Below are 19537 nucleotides of genomic sequence, written 5' to 3'. Positions count from 1 at the left end.
CCGCCCGGCGCGCCGATAGAACACAGTTCTATTTTCCAGGCGGCGGCGCCGCGCAGCAACGCGCCGCGCCGCACACGGTCGCAGACGGTGTGTGGTGGGCTTTAGATGTCCTCCATCTTGCTCATGATCCACCTCATGCCACCTTCACCACAAGGCAAAAACAAGAGACCCGGAAAGCTGTCGGACAGGACATTGACCACCTGGTGAAGTTCATCAAGGCAAGGCTCACCTCTTCAGACTCCAGCCCATAGCATTTAACGTAGCACTTGCATATAAAAAAATATATATTTTTTTTAACTGAATAGGTGCTTGGTCTTCTATACTATGTTTTTCTTATATTACTAGTTCTATCAATAATGTATTACCTTGCTTATTGTAAATCGCTGAGCATTTTGTGCCAATAAGTGATTCTGGTGGATATCCCCCATAACAGTTGGGCTCTAAACTGTTTGCAAAACATGACTAATATTAATAGCGAGACTAATTAAGTTATCTTGTCGTCACAGACTGGGACCAGTGTCGAGGGGCATCTGGACAGCATCACAGAGAGCCTTCAACCCTATCTACTTGCTGTGGGGACCCAGAAGAGTGCGATACACAAATACTTTGTTGTGATTGACAAACACACAATCCCTTGTAAGTCACCAGATTCTATTGCCTCTTTCGATGAGCTTTTTAAAGCTCATTTCGTCTTCAGTGCCTCGTACAACAGGGATCTGTCCAATGTGTACAACTTTGTGCAAACCACTTGTAGCCGGCTGGAATTGAGCCTTTGGGGCCACCGTAGACTGGCTGCCCTGCCACTTCCTTGTCAATCAGTGGTGACTATTTAAAGGCCCTGCAGTCTAACAAACACAGGTTTCTTGGTGTTTGCTGTGGGTCCTGCAGAGATCATGTCTTGTGTTTTATCTGTCCCTGCCTTGGTGAGTAACCTGATGGATAGAGGTTATTTAGATTGTACTAAAGAAAAGTGTTTTCTAATTAAGTATTTTTATTATTTGTTACTATACTACCCTACCCAGTGTGAGTTCATGTGCCAGGAAGCGATGAGCTCATGTGCCAGAGGGGCCGATGTGAATGAACACAGACTCAAATAGGTACCGGTATATACATCATATCAAATTGTTGTTGCAATGATTTATTTGTTTAACTTCATAGTGTACTAAATGTTTTGTTTTCATTTCCTTATAGATGTCACCACTGCTGTTTTGTTTTAGTTTGTTTTGTTTTGTTCGTTTAGACTGATTTTAGTGTTTGGTTTTATTTAATTGAGCCATTTCCTCTTGTTTTGCTGCATGCTGCGTGATTCAGTGCGTGTGTTTAGTTGTGTTCTTAGTTTTTTAAGATATTGTTCGCATTTTACTGCATTAGCCTATATATATGAAATTGGACATTAGTCTAATAAATATTTGTTATTCCTACTGTTCTTAAAAGTTTAATAAATTCCTGTTTTGCAACTCAAGTCTCAAGTCCTTATAACAAACTTGCATTTGTGGGGAACCCAGTTTACTGGTCTGTTTAATTCCTTGAACTATCTCAAGGTGGCGTAGTCATACAAAAGTAAATCCTTTGGTACACTTGGTTACAATCTGTCGCAGTCGGCAGGACGGAATAAGGCACTGGAGAGTTTGTTAATTTTTTTTCCTTTTTGTTGGAAATGGCTCAATTTTGTTTAAATAGCCCAGTTTAAGTTTTACAAAACAGCAGTTGGTGCGCCGTGGGACCAGCTGACCGCCTTCACCTTCCAGTGTGACAAGTGTCTGGCGGTAGGCAATGGCTAAGGAACTCCAGGAGTTGAGAAAGTTGGTACGGCAACTGCAGGCTGAAAAGGAGCAGCGTATACCGGCTGAACAGGAGGTGGCAGAGATTAAAAGCATGTTAAAACAGCAGCAAGAGCAGCTAAGTAAACTTGCACAAGTCCTCCTAGAGCTACGAGTCAGCCTCTAACCCTTCTCAGCCAACCTCTAGACATTTCCAGCCTACATTTTCAAGTGCAGTGGTATGCTGGCGTTGCCAGAGGCCAGGACACTTTGCCAGACAGTGTGATAACGCTCGGGTTGTTCCAGCAAGCCAAAAGCGACGAGGTTACCGACCTATAAGCATCTTAACACAGGGCGGTACGAGAACCCCACTACCCGTGACTGTGCAGCAAGCTGCAAGTGCGAGACAGCTAAAAGCCACTCAGACAGCCAATTATGTCCTCCCAGAATGGGCAAATGTTGACCTGGGTGCCCTACAAGCTGCTGATGCCTCTATAGGTGCTCTTCTTCCATTCTGGCAGGAACAACGGATGCCAGGGCGTACTGAGAAGCAAAGCCTCCCTTCCGAAACTCGGGGCCTCCTGACGCAGTGGGATCGTCTCGCCCTGGAGGACGACCTGCTTTACAGGGTGTACAGAAGACCAGATGGAGGGGGGAAGGTCCATCAGCTGTTGCTTCCGGAGCATTTGAGGGAGGAGGTATTCCACCAGCTACACGACAACCATGGTCATCAGAGTACAGAGCGAACCACTGAACTGGTCAGGCAGAAGTATTACTGGCCAGGTATGGGGCGGACCATCAAGAGATGGTGCCAGAGGTGTGAACGATGCAACCTCTCAAGGGACACATGGGCCCCCAGCATCCATCACGTCACCAAGTACCCTAAACCAGGTGGTGGAGGTCAAATGGTAGCACCACAACACGACTCGTTTCAGGTCCACCAGCCACACAGCTCGCTGATGCACAAGCCTGTGTCATGCGGCCGTTCTGTTTCTCCACCTATGGGGAGGCCAGTGTCCTGCGGCCGGAGGGACGAGGAAGACGATGACGACGAGCTATACATCATGGTGGGCCCTGCTCATCCCACAAGGCCAGGTCCAGTTGGTGTCCCAGCCAGTGACATCCCCCCCCACTGGTCCGTTGGTGGTGCCGAGGCCCCCAACTGCCCCCGTACATCAACCAGTGCTGAGCCCTCCAACTGCCTCTGGGTATCCACCAGCCCCTCCTAGCGAAGCAGGTGCCATACAAAGGTCGACTCAGGAGACAGCCGGACAACACTCCAATCCTCATAATCTGCCAGTGGCGATGGGGGGTGCAGCTACACTCTCCCGGATACCTGGTGTGAGCAGCTCCACATCAGTAGTTTTTAGCAGGCCTTGGTGTTAGACTAGGTTATTGTCGGAACGACAATAAAATAAAAAATGGGGGTGAATGTAGCCGGCTGGAATTGAGCCTTTGGGGCCACCGTAGACTGGCTGCCCTGCCACTTCCTTGTCAATCAGTGGTGACTATTTAAAGGCCCTGCAGTCTAACAAACACAGGTTTCTTGGTGTTTGCTGTGGGTCCTGCAGAGATCATGTCTTGTGTTTTATCTGTCCCTGCCTTGGTGAGTAACCTGATGGATAGAGGTTATTTAGATTGTACTAAAGAAAAGTGTTTTCTAATTAAGTATTTTTATTATTTGTTACTATACTACCCTACCCAGTGTGAGTTCATGTGCCAGGAAGCGATGAGCTCATGTGCCAGAGGGGCCGATGTGAATGAACACAGACTCAAATAGGTAGCGGTATATACATCATATCAAATTGTTGTTGCAATGATTTATTTGTTTAACTTCATAGTGTACTAAATGTTTTGTTTTCATTTCCTTATAGATGTCACCACTGCTGTTTTGTTTTAGTTTGTTTTGTTTTGTTCGTTTAGACTGATTTTAGTGTTTGGTTTTATTTAATTGAGCCATTTCCTCTTGTTTTGCTGCATGCTGCGTGATTCAGTGCGTGTGTTTAGTTGTGTTCTTAGTTTTTTAAGATATTGTTCGCATTTTACTGCATTAGCCTATATATATGAAATTGGACATTAGTCTAATAAATATTTGTTATTCCTACTGTTCTTAAAAGTTTAATAAATTCCTGTTTTGCAACTAAAGTCTCAAGTCCTTATAACAAACTTGCATTTGTGGGGAACCCAGTTTACTGGTCTGTTTAATTCCTTGAACTATCTCAAGGTGGCGTAGTCATACAAAAGTAAATCCTTTGGTACACTTGGTTACAATCGTTTACCAAATTGATGCCGCAACCACCAAGGTCAATCCCAGGGTCAAAGAGATGAGGGCTCGGATGCTGCACTGACTTTGAGATGCTTTGGTTTTGAGGGCTCTGATGCTATACTGAGAATATATTCTTATTTGAGGGCTCTGATGCTGCACTAATTTGATACTGAGATGTTTTGTTTTATTTGCAAAGGCCCTCAGGTGAATGCCAATGCACTAATTAAGCACTTGAAGTTGATCAACGGACTTTTTTTATTTTGTGTTTTAAAGGGAAGTTCACCCTCTGACTTTAACTTGTCCCATTGATTCCTCCCCCATGGAGCCTTGAATTCATGGAGATGTCTGTTGCTTTTCTCCCCCCTCCCAATATTGATAAAATCATTAACAGTCCTGTGCAACCCCCCCCCCCCCCCCCCCCCATGGAAATTCAAGCTCATTTACACTCCTGTCTTATGTACTCTTAATTAATTATTGCTTTCCATTCATGATAAATACTCAAACACACACGCAGCGCCGCACGCACAGGCCATTCAGAATTATTTTTGTTCTATTGATCCTTGTCTTGAATAGGCCGTCATCTTTGATCCAACTCTGTTACAATACATATTGTTTTCTCTCACACATTCCTGAGCCAATCATTTAGACTTCACAAATACTAATACATTGTGATTCAGAGCAAATGTTGTCTTCGGTACCTTGTACAACAGGTACATGCAGAAAGTCCTGAAAGAAAGCTGTGGGCTCACCCAGACATCCGACCTTCAAGATCTGCTTCATAACGCTGAATCCACATTGGAACAACTGGAAAATGGTACGCTAGAATTAAAGAAATATAAAAGAGTTTGGTTTTGAAACCAAAATGTAAACCGATTTTTTACTTGTGAATTTTCGTGTATTTTCACGATGGGACAGTGAGATGTCCTCCATCTTGCTCATGATCCACCTCATGCCACCTTCACCACAAGGCAAAAACAAGAGACCCGGAAAGCTGTCACGCACACGCAGCGCCGCACGCACAGGCCATTCAGAATTATTTTTGTTCTATTGATCCTTGTCTTGAATAGGCCGTCATCTTTGATCCAACTCTGTTACAATACATATTGTTTTCTCTCACACATTCCTGAGCCAATCATTTAATGACCGGTGGAGTAAGAGACTTCACAAATACTTCATTGTGATTCAGAGCAAATTTTGTCTTCGGTACCTTGTACAACAGGGATCTGGCCAATTTTTACAACCTTTTGCAAACCGCTGTTTACAAAATTGATGCTGCTAATACTAAGGTGAATCTCAGGGTTAAAGAGATGAGGTATCAGATGCTGCACTGATTTTGAATACTTTTGAGACGCTATTGAATTGTTTTGATCTATTGTGGTCTCCTATCGGTTGAGTCTCCTGGAGACTCACTTTTATTTTTGTGTCTTTCAGCTGCTGCTCGACAGTTTGACCCCAAGCTGACCGACAAGGACTACAGCGAAACTGTCGAAGTGGCTTCGTTATGTGCCAGACCGGGAGGGAGGCATCTCAAGGAACCGGAGTGACCCAAACCCAAGTCAAGCGAACCAGAGTCAAACTTAGGGTACCCCAGCACACACCATTTCCCTGGTTCATACAGTACAAGGCTTACCCTCATGGACACTGTTCTTCCATGGACAATATGTTCTGTCAGTCAAAGGAGTCAAATATGTTTACAGATGCATGCATCTACTTGAATGACTTGTCGCTTCAGCCTGTTCTTGCAGTGTTGTTCCTAGAGTTGCCCTATAGTTCTAATAAATTACAGACCCTGTTTTGAATATATATACTGTATATATATGGCCTCTGTTTTGTGTCGCTTGGTGTTTGCACGTACTGCACTGAGCTGTATCCGAATATCCTGTGTATTCTGCATTTACCCATCCATAGCTACAGTAATGGAGCAATTTGGGGTTTAGATCAATGGTAGAGCAGTGCTTCTCAAATGCATTCATGTTGACAACCAAATTGACCATTATTGGCCTGTGGACCCCAATTAGAATTTGATGAGTCCTTCATAAGGGAGATATTTATGGCCTATCAACTGGTTTAATGCATCTGAATTTCCTTTTTTTGGGGGGTCAGTGGAATTTAAGGGTTTATTTTAATTGTTTTACTGCAGTTGGATGTTGGTCGGTTGGTACTGTGGACACCCTTACCTGGTTAACTGGTCATTGGTAACTGTGGGAGTATGATGAGACCCTCTTGAAGGAAAAAATGTAGAGATCTCTCAAATCCATGGTGTCAATTCCAAACCTCCCACATTGAACAGTGTGCTGGTTATTTTTAATCTCTGAAAAAGCATGGTGTCAACCTGTTATCAGTGTCACAAACGATATTTGTCACCATATCACCCCCACCTAGTTTAGAGTGTTGCTCAGGGACACGTTGCTGGCTGTCTAGTTTGACCTATGACTGTTTTCCGAAATAAAATGTAATATAATTTTAATGCCATGTTGTCATTTTTAAGTTTGTGTTCACACATTTTTGGAAATATAGTAATGTAAGAATTTTGAAGAACAGCTAATACACCGTCTGCCTATATATATATATATATATATATATATATATATATATATATATATATATATATATATATATATATATATATATATAAATAAATGCATGAGATGAGGAACACAGATGAGGAGACATTGAACAAACTATGATGAGATCTCTTCTAGGGCTCATAGTTCTAACATTTGTCTCATAAATGGCTCATATTTGTCTCATAAATGGCTCACATTCATCTCAAAATGATCATCCAACCATGGATGGATGGATAATTGAGATCAGGGGTATACAACTATGAGATCTCCTCCGTTTCTCCTACTTCTCAAATACTGCTAAAATGATCATCTCAACTCAACCTCGTATGTCTTAAAGATGTCTATATTGTTGATCTCTTTTTCATCTATATCTATTGCTCCTAAATCCAAATTTTCCCCAAAAATAATTTGGTAGTTCGTTTTGATCTAAATTTCCCCTTTGACTAGGTCCATTAGTATTTGTTAGTTTTTTGGCTTTGTTTGACTTTTGATACTTGAGTATTTTTGTTGGCTTCATTTGCTTTGTTTGAAAGGCAGCATCGGGTTGGAGTTTGGTCATTCGGTTTTGTTTGGTCTGGTGAGTAGTCAATTTAGTAGTGTTTTTCTGTTCTCTGTTTTGGCAGTTTTAGTAGGGTCTTGAGTTGTGAGTAAATGTCTGATTGGGTAGAACATAACAGTGTTTCTCCTTCTGTGAATATAGAGGAGGTCGTAGATTCAGCTCCAGTTTTTCCCACTTTTGAGTAAAAAACGTTACAAATTTAGAATGAAGCCTGGTTGTTTAAATTTGTAATATTCCAGGTTCCGTCAGGTGCCAATAAGGCTGAGTTGAAACAGTGTGTTGTTGAGAAACTTGCAGAGAGGGTTTCATGCAGAGTGTGATACCAGCGAAAGTGAACACATCCGTGCGGCCGGCTGGGAGTGTGAGGACAGCCTCACATTCCCCGGCGTACTCTGATCGGGGAGATGGGGGGTCCTCCTCCTCTCCTCTGGATGTGAGTTGGATGATATCCAGCACCATTGCTGGGGGGGGGGGGGTCTCCAAGTGGAGGCGCTACAACGTTGTACCAGGGCTGCGGAGCTCGAGAGACGTTCCACCCCCCCCAGCCCAGCTCACTGCAGTCGGCAGGAGTTGGAGAGTCATCTACTACCACCCAGGGTGCAACGAACTTCGAAGTCAGTAAGCACACTTTCTTTGGTTTCTCTTCTCAAAAAAAAAAGAAAACGGGTTGATTCGTATTTTGATATTTTTGAAGGTTTTCGTTGTTGCAATGCAAACTGGTGGGAAATACTGGAGAGGTTTGTGCAGCCTTTTCTATTGACTATGGGTTAGAGTAGGATGTTTGTAAAACACAAAAACATACTACGTGCTTGAGTGCCGGAGGCTTATACTGCCAAAGGTTATGTTTTTTTCTGTACAGACTGCCAATATACTGTATGTAATTTGCCAGAGAGAAACTGTGGTTGGCTCAGTGAGCAAAAAGTTGACTATTCATCAGATCCGTGAGTTGATTTCCTTAAGGACATTTTAAATCCTGCCTATTTGATCGTAGTCTACTCATCAGCTGTCCGCTGTGACCCTATGGCGGCAGAGTGGGGAAAATTCGAAATTTGCTGTGTTAAAACCCACCTAGTTTTCGTTCTGTTACTGTCTCCTCGGAGGCGTGAGTGTTTTTATTGCCATTTTGAGGGTCCCCTCATTTCGATGTGTCCCGCTCTGCAGCACAAAGATGATCAGAAAAAGAAAGAGAAGAAAAAAAAAAACTGTTGGGTTGTCCCTTTCTGAAAGGCATTGTCTCTCTGTCAGGCTAGGATACCGATCGTGGCCAGATCATAATCCTATGCGATACGGGAGTTTACAATCTCTCGTCATAATGATGTGTTGCCTATTTCAGAGAAGTTCTGTTTTTTCTGGAGTTTTTTGTGATTGCTCTAGTGTTAGGAGTGGAAATGTGTTCGTTAACGCTCTGTTGCGTTTCTGTGGTTTACGTTCGCCCTGGTCTCTGTTTTGTGCTGGTGGGTACAATTTACAATTTACAATTTAGGCATTTAGCAGACGCTCTTAATCCAGAGCGACTTACATTAAGCAAGAACAAAAAAAGCATGGGTATACATCACATAAAAACATTTATCATGAGCGTACAATTGGGTACTTGTGCGTGTGTGTTTACCAGATGGAAGCGTAAGGTTTGATTTTCGGCAATGATCTAGCTGGGGGGGAGATTGTTGAAAATACTGTGATAAATTTGGATCAGTCGCTGAGTATGGGTGCCACTGTTGTTCTCTGCTTGCGCTTTGACCCGTGCCACGGGTAGGGAAAGGCTGTGGTGAAATGACCTTGAATAATACCTTCATGTGTTATGGTCAATCAGTAACTCCTTCTGCCACCAAGCCTAGACAAAAGGTTACTGATGTGCTGCCCATATAGGTGGGCAGCACATCATTTTGTGTGTGTGATGTGATGTTTGATAAAGAGGCTTTTTGTTCGCACCCACTGTTGGCAATCTCGGGTGAAATTCGGTCCAGCAGGTTGTGGTACCTCAATTTTGTTATTCGTTGTGAAGTTCTGTGTTTTGAAACTGTCTGGCCATTTAGGCATTCATAAAATGTATTGTCACATTTTGTTTGTTTCTAGTATTAAGTTGTGGGTAAACCTAACGGATTATCCCTTTGACTCCTTTGTTAACTATCCCAGTCATGATAGGTCCATTTGAACATAATTAATTACTCACTTAATCACAGTATTGGCTTTCACAGTATCGGCTCTTCATATTCACAACGGACAAATTACATGTGTGAAAATACTCAGAACAGATCAACCACCAAAGTAACCAAAATTCAATAGGCCTACGTGGGGATATGCCAAATAGCCTTTCACATTTATGAACGAATTACTAGAATTTAAGGAAAAGTTTAAGCATTTAACACAAATGTACAAAAATATGAAAAGAAGAGGAGATCACTAAGTCTAAGGACATGTCAAGTGGAAAAAAGGGGTCACTATAATGGTATCGAGTGGAGAAAAGGGGACCAAAACAACAATCAAACAGACTTAAATTTGAGAAGTGATATACAAAATAATGTTATGTTCAAATGGACCTATCATGGACCTATCATGACACAATGGGACACAATGACCTCAAAGATGGCTGTTTAGGAAACCATACGCCACCTGAAATGGACACGGTAAGACATAACAATAATTAGAATTGATAACAATTTATGTAGTGCTTTTCTGTCTACTCAAAGTTGCTTTACAAAACAGCAACAAAATATATACATTATTAGGAAAAACTAGTTAAATGGTTTTAAGTTATAGAAGTAAAGGGGGGAGTATAAAAGGGGGGATTGGGTAGGCAATACTAGGCATGCAATGAGAGTCTGAAAAGGTGGGTTTTGTGTGTGGTTTTAAACGTGGCGTGTGTGGGGTTTGAAGTGAGCTGGGAGTAAGATCCTAGAGGGAGCGGGCTGCCACCGAGAAGGCCCTGTCACCCCTGGTTAATGAGTTGACCCGGGGATGTCCAGGAGTTTAACATATAGCTACTGTAGGTGTAATGTTAGAGTCCACAGAAGTGAACCTTTCAAGCCTGTTTTCTCAGCTCGCTGTTTTCTGTAAGACATTTCTCTATAAGCCATAACTCAAAAACTGGTGGGTCAAACTGAACAACCAATGTCAATTTGAAGCTATGATTCCCTGCTTTCACATGAGATGAAGAAACGAACAATACAAATAAATTCAATGACTTATATAGCCTCAGTCAGAAATTGTCACAAATATACACAATCATCACCCAGCAGCACGAGAGGGCCCAGGAGCAGGGCGACCACGTCCTCATGCTCCGGGAGCTGCAGAAGCTCCCTATTTATACCCAGTCAAAGGCTTTTTGAAAATCAATGAAACATGCATATGTAGATTTCTTTTCTTGAAGTCTCGCGCTAACAATGGTAGTGACTGAGTAAATATGGTCAATACAAGATCTTACTTTACGGAAACCGTTCTGTTCGTCAACAAGAAATCCTGACCGTTCAAAATGATCTGTAAGTCTATTATTTACTACTCCTACTAGGGCTACTCCTCCTCGCTCCCAAAAATACCCCCGCCGCCACCCTCCGCGAGACCAGCGGATGCCTCCCTGCCGCTGGCCTCCCTGCTCGTTGGAGGACGGGGTGAGTCCAGCTGACTACTGTACAGTAAAGGCATTGGGCATGTCTGATGGATACACACCGGGCAGCACCACAACTTTACTTGTAATATATTTGGTAATGTGAGTGTGAGCCTTACGGCCAAGCTACACCAGGCTTTTCTCGTGCGTTTACTCTAAACGTGCGGACCGTGCGTGCGTAAGCCAAATGCCCTGGCTACATCGATCTGTCTGATTCTGGGGGTCCTCAGCCAAAAATGTTGAGAACCCCTCTTATTGTCTTTCATCACAATGGGTAGGTTTGTTGTAGGTGCCGCTGTGCTTGGGACTCGGGAGTACACCATCTCAGGTTTGATTTCACTGTGGTGCATCCTCGGGTGTCCACTCCACAGGTGGTCTGTGATTCCACTCAGAATTATGAAGTCCATCACTCTGATTTTACGCCTGAATGAAATCTGTATGTTTTGTGTCTCGAGAACTCACTCTCCACTACATCCATCCATCCATCTTCAACCACTTATCCGTAGTCGGGTCGGCGGGGGCAACAGCTCCACCAGAGAGCTCCAGACTTCCCTCTCCACTTAGTCCGGAAGGCGGGGGTGGGGAGTGGGACATTTGGTGTATATAGTATTTCTTTCCTTGGCCTAAAATATTGTCTATATATACATACGTTCATGAATCCACTTGCTGACCTGCTGTCAGTATTGAGCATTTTTTATAGGGGTTTCTTGTGACCCCTACCATTAACATCCTATATAAGTAAAGTACTTTCCTTATGCTTTAAGTAGCATGTGGCATGTCAAACTAGGGGGTTTTCATGATTCTGAATACATTCCAAGCATTCGTTTTGCACAAGAAAACACTCCTTGGGCTAAAAACAGCCATAGTCACTTGCCCAAATGCGCCCAAAATGTGATGAGGTGACCTCATCACATTGGACGTTTTTAGCCCAAGGAGCATAAGGAAAGTTTGACATTTTTGCCTTATACAGGATGTTAATGGTAGGGTAAGCCCCTAGAAAGAAAATGCTCGGTACTGACAGCCGGTCAGCAAGTGGATTAATGAATGTATATAGACAATATTTTAGGCCAAGACTATACCAAATTTCCCACTTTAAACAAACAAAAGAAGCCTGTTGGCTGCCAGCCTAACTCCAGTAACAACATCAGTAACTTCCTCCTGGGGGATCCCGAGGCGTTCCAAGGCCAGTGAGTCAATGTGATTCCTCCAACTGTGCCTTGGTCTACCCCGGGGTCTCCTCCCAGTGGGACGTGCCTCGAGGACCTCCCTAGTTACTCTATACTAGACCACAGTGCATGTATTGTATTGTACAAATCAACACACACGCGTTCAGTATACTACAGTATCTAAATGTGTATATAAGCTTGTTTTTTTCAAGTGATGTTATTCCCACTTTAATGCCACACAATAAATACAATATTCTTAGATTTTTTTAAATATTTCTAGATTGTCTATATGAGGACTGTTTTTATACCATGGTATCACTCCTCATACTGTAGGACCTATGTGCACTCAATATTAACATACTATCTATAAAGCTAGGAATAACCAAATGCTAGGACATATTCAAATGGTGCTCTTTCGTTTTCAGGGGGAAGTTACATGTAAAAACTGTACAGACGACAATAAAAACCTTTTGTATTTCAATCTTGTGTTAAACTGTGGAACAGTATGTGAAAACTCAAGCTCAAACCAATTAATAAATGTTTAAATTGTATGAGGTTCAGGGATATTAAAGGGCACGAACATTCATTTGGTGTTTAGATGGATTACCGTTATTATTCTGTTCTTTTTTTTTATAAAATAAATATAATCATCACTTTTAAGTATACCTGCACAGCCTTTGTGATCTACTGTACTGGTATATCACGTTCTACCTTTTGGGGCACCCCTGATTTAGACGTACATACATGTAGTATCTTGTTACGGTATGGTACGGTGTAGCCCAGACCAGATCCATTGCAAGACAGGGTTGGAAATAGATTAAAGAAGTTAACGCCCTATTATTATATTTTTTCTCCATTGATTTCACTGAGGAGTTTGAGTAGTGTCATTCCTTTCATTTTCACAGAATGTAACAGACATTTTCAATGCCTTTGCATTTGGTGCTATGGTTTCAGTGTGGTCGCTGTTTCACATCCAGGCCACTAGAGGGCGCCTACGGTTTTGGAATCATAATGCTACAGTGGTGCAACTCCTCTCTCTCTCCCCCCCCCCCCCCCCTCCTCTCTCTCTCTCTCGCCCAGGGTCCATATATGGAGCTTGCCTGTTCTGACCTTACAACACAATACTCCATATTTGGGCATGCCTCACACATAACTCCATATATAGGAATAAAGGGATACAGAAATCTGACATCATATTGACATTGGGCATACAAGGGAGTAAGGGGGACATAATATCTGGGTGGGGCATGCGCATTTCCAACTTGCATCATTCCGAGTATAGGCCAGTGCCCAACGGGCACCGCCATAGAGGCCCCACAGGCACCTCTCTAGTTAATGTAAATGAGTGTAATGAATATGTGTTTATTTTGAGAGAACATGGGAATGTTTGGTTATATAAGAACAAGGAAACATGACAGATGAGGTTTATTGCATTATTTGCATAGAAGACAAAAGCTGTTTCTTTATTTTTATTTTGGTAATGTTGTGAGGATCAGAGGACCATTCACGTGAATACTATAGGCCTACGACTATAGTGCCTTTATTGTTTTCTAAAGTGAGAAACTGAGTGGGAGAGAAAGCATTCTATATTGTGATGTTTATTTTTGTTCAATAATAGCCTACTGCTTTCATTGTATTTACTGGGAATACTGTGATGGAATGGTTCTGTAAATGAGTCTGAATGTGGCCAAGCCAATACATTGTCTGATAAGCAATTGCATAAGTGACTGTTATGGTTCTAACTCAGGGTTAAATGGCCATATAAAGTTGATATTTGAAATTAAGAGAATAAATCCAACAGTGAAAATAATGTTTTTGCCAGTGTGCCAACTGCCAAAGGCAATTTTCCATTTTGTCCAAGATTGGACAATGGACACTAAAAGTGTTCTTATCTTACAATTGTATCCCCAGTCCTTCGTTGAAAAAAAAAAAACAGTTATCGTGTGTGTGTGTGTGTGTGTGTGTGTGTGTGTGTAGGGCCCCAGTCCCCAGAGTAATCTAGTAAGAGAGTGGCGACACTAGCGTTTCACTCCCATTGTTACAAATTAATGCGGAAGTGCTCAATCTATCTGGGACAGTTCCAGAATTCCAGCCATAGGAGCAATGTTTGGAACTATAGCCCATAGGCACCCGCTTTGCGGCGAGATCAAAGCGTGTCGCAACTATCTTACTCTTCTACACTCTGGGTGGCCCGCGAGCGCTTGCCGCAATCGGCCAATCAGAGGCGGCGTCGGAGAGAGAGGAGGAGCTGTTGTGTCTTCACCGCCAAGCCGAGTTGTTGGCTTTTTGCCGTTTTGGAGAAGCGTCTGGCTGCAGACCAGGAATGATTGATCAGGAAGTTGCTGCAAGGGTGGGGGCATTGATCAGGAAGTAGTTGGAGACGTCCCCCCCCCAAAGGGGCCAGCTAGGCACTCCAATGTTGAAGCGCTGGTCCCTAGTGGTAAGAGGAAGGACTGCAGGCGGACCCGTGGATTCTTGACGAGGAAACCCCGTGCAACCGAGCGCCCAATGTAAAGCCCAGGTGCACTCTGGGTGCACTTCCGCATTTGGACACCAAAATTTGGTGTCCAAATCAAAGAGGACAGGAAGCGAAGACCGTAAGGGCGCCGCCATGTTGATCACATGGTGCTCCATGGAAGGAAAGAAACATGCGCAGTTGAGACCAAGAAGTTGGACATGCATATGGCACAAATGGCCCAGCAGATGGCGTGAGGTGATTAAAGACCTTGCTGAAAGTAGGGACGCTTGTTATTTCTCACTCTTCTGCCAGCCTATATGCTGAAGCCAGCTTGGCTCAGTGCTCACCATGAACGGACTGATCGACTGAGACAGCCGTGTCGTGATCAGTGCAACTATAATATCTATATAATAGAATAATCAATTAAGGGGACAAGAGTGAATCAAAACGTATGTTTAGGAATACAATATGTTCAGTAGGCCAGTCCCGGACACACTATTGAAACCGAATTGTATGCCCGAATAAATCAACATGTAAAATTGATTTTGCCCATTGTATTGTACACAATAATTGAAGCCTCCTATGTAGCATGTGCCTGTATTCCCCGGAGGGCACCACAGTGTGATCATTCATCGCAGGCTTGGCATATTTGCATGACATTCAGTAGAAAATACAAGAAGCCCTATAGGCCTACCATCACATTGTAAGGAATAGAGTTGAAGCCTATAATAGTTTGAGAGCACATAACCCTAATAATTGCCTTTATAATATCATTCGGCTAGCCTACTGCACTTCGTGGTCTTTAGGAGAAACCTTTAGAGTTTAGAGTAGACCATACATGTAGGCCTATATTGCATAGGACATAAAAGTACAGAAAAGGGACTTGTGGCACATCCAGTCATTTATTTGATAAATGCAGACACATTTCCAAACAGATAAATAAAAGTAGGCTGACGTGGCACAGAATTCAGTCATTTTGGCACATTTCTGCCTTTCTACAGAAAGCATGCAATAAATAACATTATTTTCTTTCTTTTCTTTTCAAAATATTTTATTAAAGTTTTTGTGACAAACCCAGGGGCAAGTATTAAACAGAGTAGACATATCAAATATGAAAATAAAAAATAAAACTCAATCCCCTATCCCACCCACCCACAATCCCAAGGATAGTCGGAAAAACAGTCAAAATAAATAACATTCTAGCTGGTATAGGAGTGGCAAGTGCCGGGTCCCTGCATGTTGGGGCTGGTGGGCGTCATAGCTGGGGAGATCCACTATAATAAACCGGCACATGTCCATTCCCCATAAGGCAATACCCATTGACCATACTGTATTATCTTTCAGTTGACTGACGTGGCTCTTTTGGCAGACCTGCTGTCATGCTGTACAGCCACAGCTGATGCCTCTTTGACCAGCATATGAAGTCTCAACATTGCCAACCTTTTAACCACTCTCTTAGAAATCCTGTGGCAGACAGGGAGCCATTCGGTGTCTCTGTCGAGAGTGGTCATCACTTGACCGATGGGGTCATCAGATTGTAAAAGGGTTGGCAAAGACCTCTGCATTAACTCATAAGGTGAAAGATGGTATTCATGCATGCGCTTGCTGGGATGTTTCAGACCACCATTGCTGTGAATTATGGTCAGCAAAGATGGGTCATCACAGTGCGTAGTGGCATAGCTGTGGTCTATGGAGATGGAACCTGCAGTTGACAGACAGAAGTCCTTGCAGGTCTGACAAGAGCCCCGTCTCAACGTCTTGAATACTGCCCAACCTGTCAGATAATACAATGTCTGGGATGTAACCAGTGGCAGTGGCAGTGGGGGTACCGGGTTGTCACATATATCCTCGATTTCCACCGGTTCCTTGAGTCCTTCCTCTTTGCTCCTCAGGTGGTCACTGTATTCAATCAGTAACGCACCGTCATCAGAGCCAGACTTCTCAAACTGGGCAAGTATCATCAGTCTCAACCGTGCACGACACTGCTTGGCCTGAGGATGCATGTTGTTGTTAGCTCTCAGCTGTGAGTGCAGTTTCTCATTTGCATCAGTTGACACACGCCCAGTGAAGAGGAAGGACATGTTCAGGGAACCAGTGTCCATCAGGTGTGACAACCAGTTGGGGTTTGGTGGGATGAAGGATGGTGGAACAGATCTGGAGCGTAGGTGTGTCTCAAAGAGACGCAGCTTGACACAGAATGCTTTCATGTGCGCCTACAATTGTGGTACAAGCTGGTCTTTGCCTTGTAGGCTCTTGTTCAGTGTGTTAAGATGACCAGTAAGATCCACTAGAAATGCCAGGTCTGCCGACATAGAGGGTCACTCAGCTCATGAAGAGGTCGGTCCTTCTCTTTCAAAAACTGGTCAATTTCTGATCTCAGGGAATAAAACCGCTGCAGCACGTAGCCACGACTTAGCCAGCGCACATGAGAATGGTAGAGTACGTCCCCATATTCAGCATCGACATCAGAAAGTAGGGCTGCGAATCTTTAGGTGTCCCACGATTCGATTCGATTCCGATTCTTGGGGTGACGATTCGATTCAAAAACGATCTTTTCGATTTTTCCGATTCTCGATTCAAAAAAGATCTTTTTCGATTCTAAAGCAGTTTTTTTTTTCAATTAAATAGAATTTTAGCATGATCTACTCCAGTCTTCTGGCATGAAAGCAGAGTACATTTAGTAAAAAGCTTGTATAATTGTAAAGGTTTTATCAACTGAATGATTTAAACACACAAAGGTTAAATCCAAGAGTAAGAACATGTCTCATTTATTTAGCTTGCACAAATTTTAACCAGTACAAAAGTTACAAAATCTCTTCTCACTCAATACCAGAACAATACATTAGTATTAAAACAGGTGAAAAATAAATACAATTGGCAGGCTTAGCTTAGCTGGTAGTAAATGCACTATGCAGAAACCTAGGCCATAATGCATTGCATGCACAGGTACATTTGTAAAAGTTTTTTTTTTTTTTTTTTTTTTAGAAAAATAGATTTTTGGAAAATGAGAATCGATTCTGAATCGGACGGCATTAGAATCGCGATTCTAACTCGAATCGATTTTTTCGAGCGGGATCGCGCCCTTTGGGGCTTAGGACCTCGTGGGAGACATCGAAGAGGATGGACGGATGGGGAAGGATCAACATGTCAGAACAGGTCAAGTCCATATATGGAGATCTAAGGGTGGCAGCGGGGGGACAGCGGGGGCAGTGTCTTGTGTCTTGAATGTACAGGGTTTCATGAGGGCCCAGGTAGGGGACCTGCAGTTAAGAACTTAATTTTGCCTTAATTTAAGCCTTAATTTTTTGCTTATGAGATAAGTAGGCCCTTAATAACCAGGTAGATGCAAAGAATGTTAGTTAAACTGTTAATTAGTGCATAGTTAACCAATAATACATGTATAATAAATGTTTTTAATACAAATAAACAAACATGTTACAACAACACTCACATTCAACATGGTTGTTTGTCCTTTGGTCCATGTTCCTCTCGTACACGTTCGACATTACAGGCGGGAAGGTGTACCGGCCAGGTTCCAAGTAGGTGTTCCTCATGTAGATGAATAATTCCTCCAACTCTGGATACTGTTCCACGACATGTCTTGTACCCCTGGTATTGACCAGAGTGTCGAAGTTCACCCTCGCCACAAGTAGAGGCAGATATTCCAGGGCCATGAGCTTTCGAATGAGCTTTGCCAGGTGACGGTCTTGGCAAAATGGAACAGCCAACCCGAGCTGTTGGACCCTCTTCCACAGGGATTGTTAAAGTGGAAGTAAACGCAGACTCTGGCTGCAGGGAACTCGGATTCGAGGGCCGTCCTCAAGCCAACCTCAAAGTCACAGATGATGACTTGAGGGTGCCAGTGGTGGTGTGAAATATGCCTTATGGCCGCTTTAACCACTTGGAATGCGTCGCGGTAGTGCCCAATGGTACGCTGTTCCATCAGTATGTGGACTAGTGGCAGCACAAATCCGTGATAGTTTCCCAGGATTGTGAGCACCTGAGTGTATGGCCGAGGACAACTCCGAAAAGTGCCATCCACATAAAATGTTCCACAGTTTTGCCGCTTCATTAGGTTTTCATCGGTTGCAAATGTTGCTACGCCCAAGTCAGTGCTATTTTCCAAGAGGTAGTGTTCATTGGTACATGTTTGGGCCCATGGACCTCCGATTACCACTTCCTCTGCTGTACCTGCAGGGATCGGTGGCATTTCATCAGACCTGCCTCTCTGCATGGGACTTCGGACAGCATTGAACCCTGGAATTTCTGGTCGGTCACCGACTTGCTGCATGGGCCTGCCGACGCACTCGCACAAATTTAGCGTTGTACACGCGTCTCACTGGCACGGTTGGATCACGCCTTACTGCTGCCACAACACCTTGACGGAATTCAGCTCTTTCAATCATAGCCGTTTCCGGGGGATGTACATGGTCATTGGTGTCCAGAATGTTAATGATGGGATTTTCATCCTCTACATTGAACATGTTGGTGGTCAATCTTGACCGGCAGTTTTGGCGCCAGCACCGCTGTTAGGATATAAAGTTCAACTGGAGCCACAAACCACCAGGAAATAAGGATTTTGTATTATCCAGTTTTATTTGCAGGATAAAGGTTGACATTTGCATGAAGATTGCCTTTATGATTGCCTTTATGATTGCCTTTATGGTTCTATAAACAAAGAAAGGAAACAAATTATAATATATATTTCTATATAAACATTACATTATAAAGTATGGCCTTTAGTTCATAATTATACATTTCCTATTGCATATTCAAATAATAATTAGCCACATATGTAGTATAAGTTCATACTATAAATCAGAATATCAGTTATAAATCAAATGCAGTCTTAAATATAACCCACATCATGGAGGTGACTTACATTGAAACAAGTTCAAAGACGCATAGGAAATCTGCATCATGCACACAGCAGACAAGGGTATGGCTGTGTGGTTGGGGATAAAGGGACAAGTGAGCATCCAGGCCTGCTTTATTGAGAGGAAGTGAGGGGGAGGAAGTGAGGGAGGCAGTGAGGCACTGCCACAAGTCCTTCCTGAACCACTGTGGAGTCTCCTTGTGGAGCGGAGGGGAACTTGCCCTTTACAGTTTGTGACAGCCGCCCCCAGATTTGTGCAGCGAATATGTTCAGTTGGTGGTTTC

General features: G+C 43.2%; 1 long non-coding RNA gene across 1 annotated transcript; it reads left to right on the top strand.

The window, feature by feature from the left end:
• The first annotated feature begins 103 nt into the window (after window positions 1-103).
• LOC308324680 lies at window positions 104-6434 on the top strand. Its single transcript, XR_013964951.1, has 3 exons — window positions 104-218; window positions 507-636; window positions 5458-6434. It is a non-coding gene; the product is annotated as an uncharacterized lncRNA (long non-coding RNA).
• The last annotated feature ends 13103 nt before the right edge of the window (window positions 6435-19537 follow it).

Source organism: Protomyctophum bolini (genome assembly GCF_963924005.1).
Source record: "Protomyctophum bolini genome assembly, chromosome: 11".
NCBI lineage: Eukaryota > Metazoa > Chordata > Actinopteri > Myctophiformes > Myctophidae > Protomyctophum > Protomyctophum bolini.
Note: the sequence above shows the minus strand (reverse complement) of the source record. Positions and strands in the feature narration are given on the sequence as shown.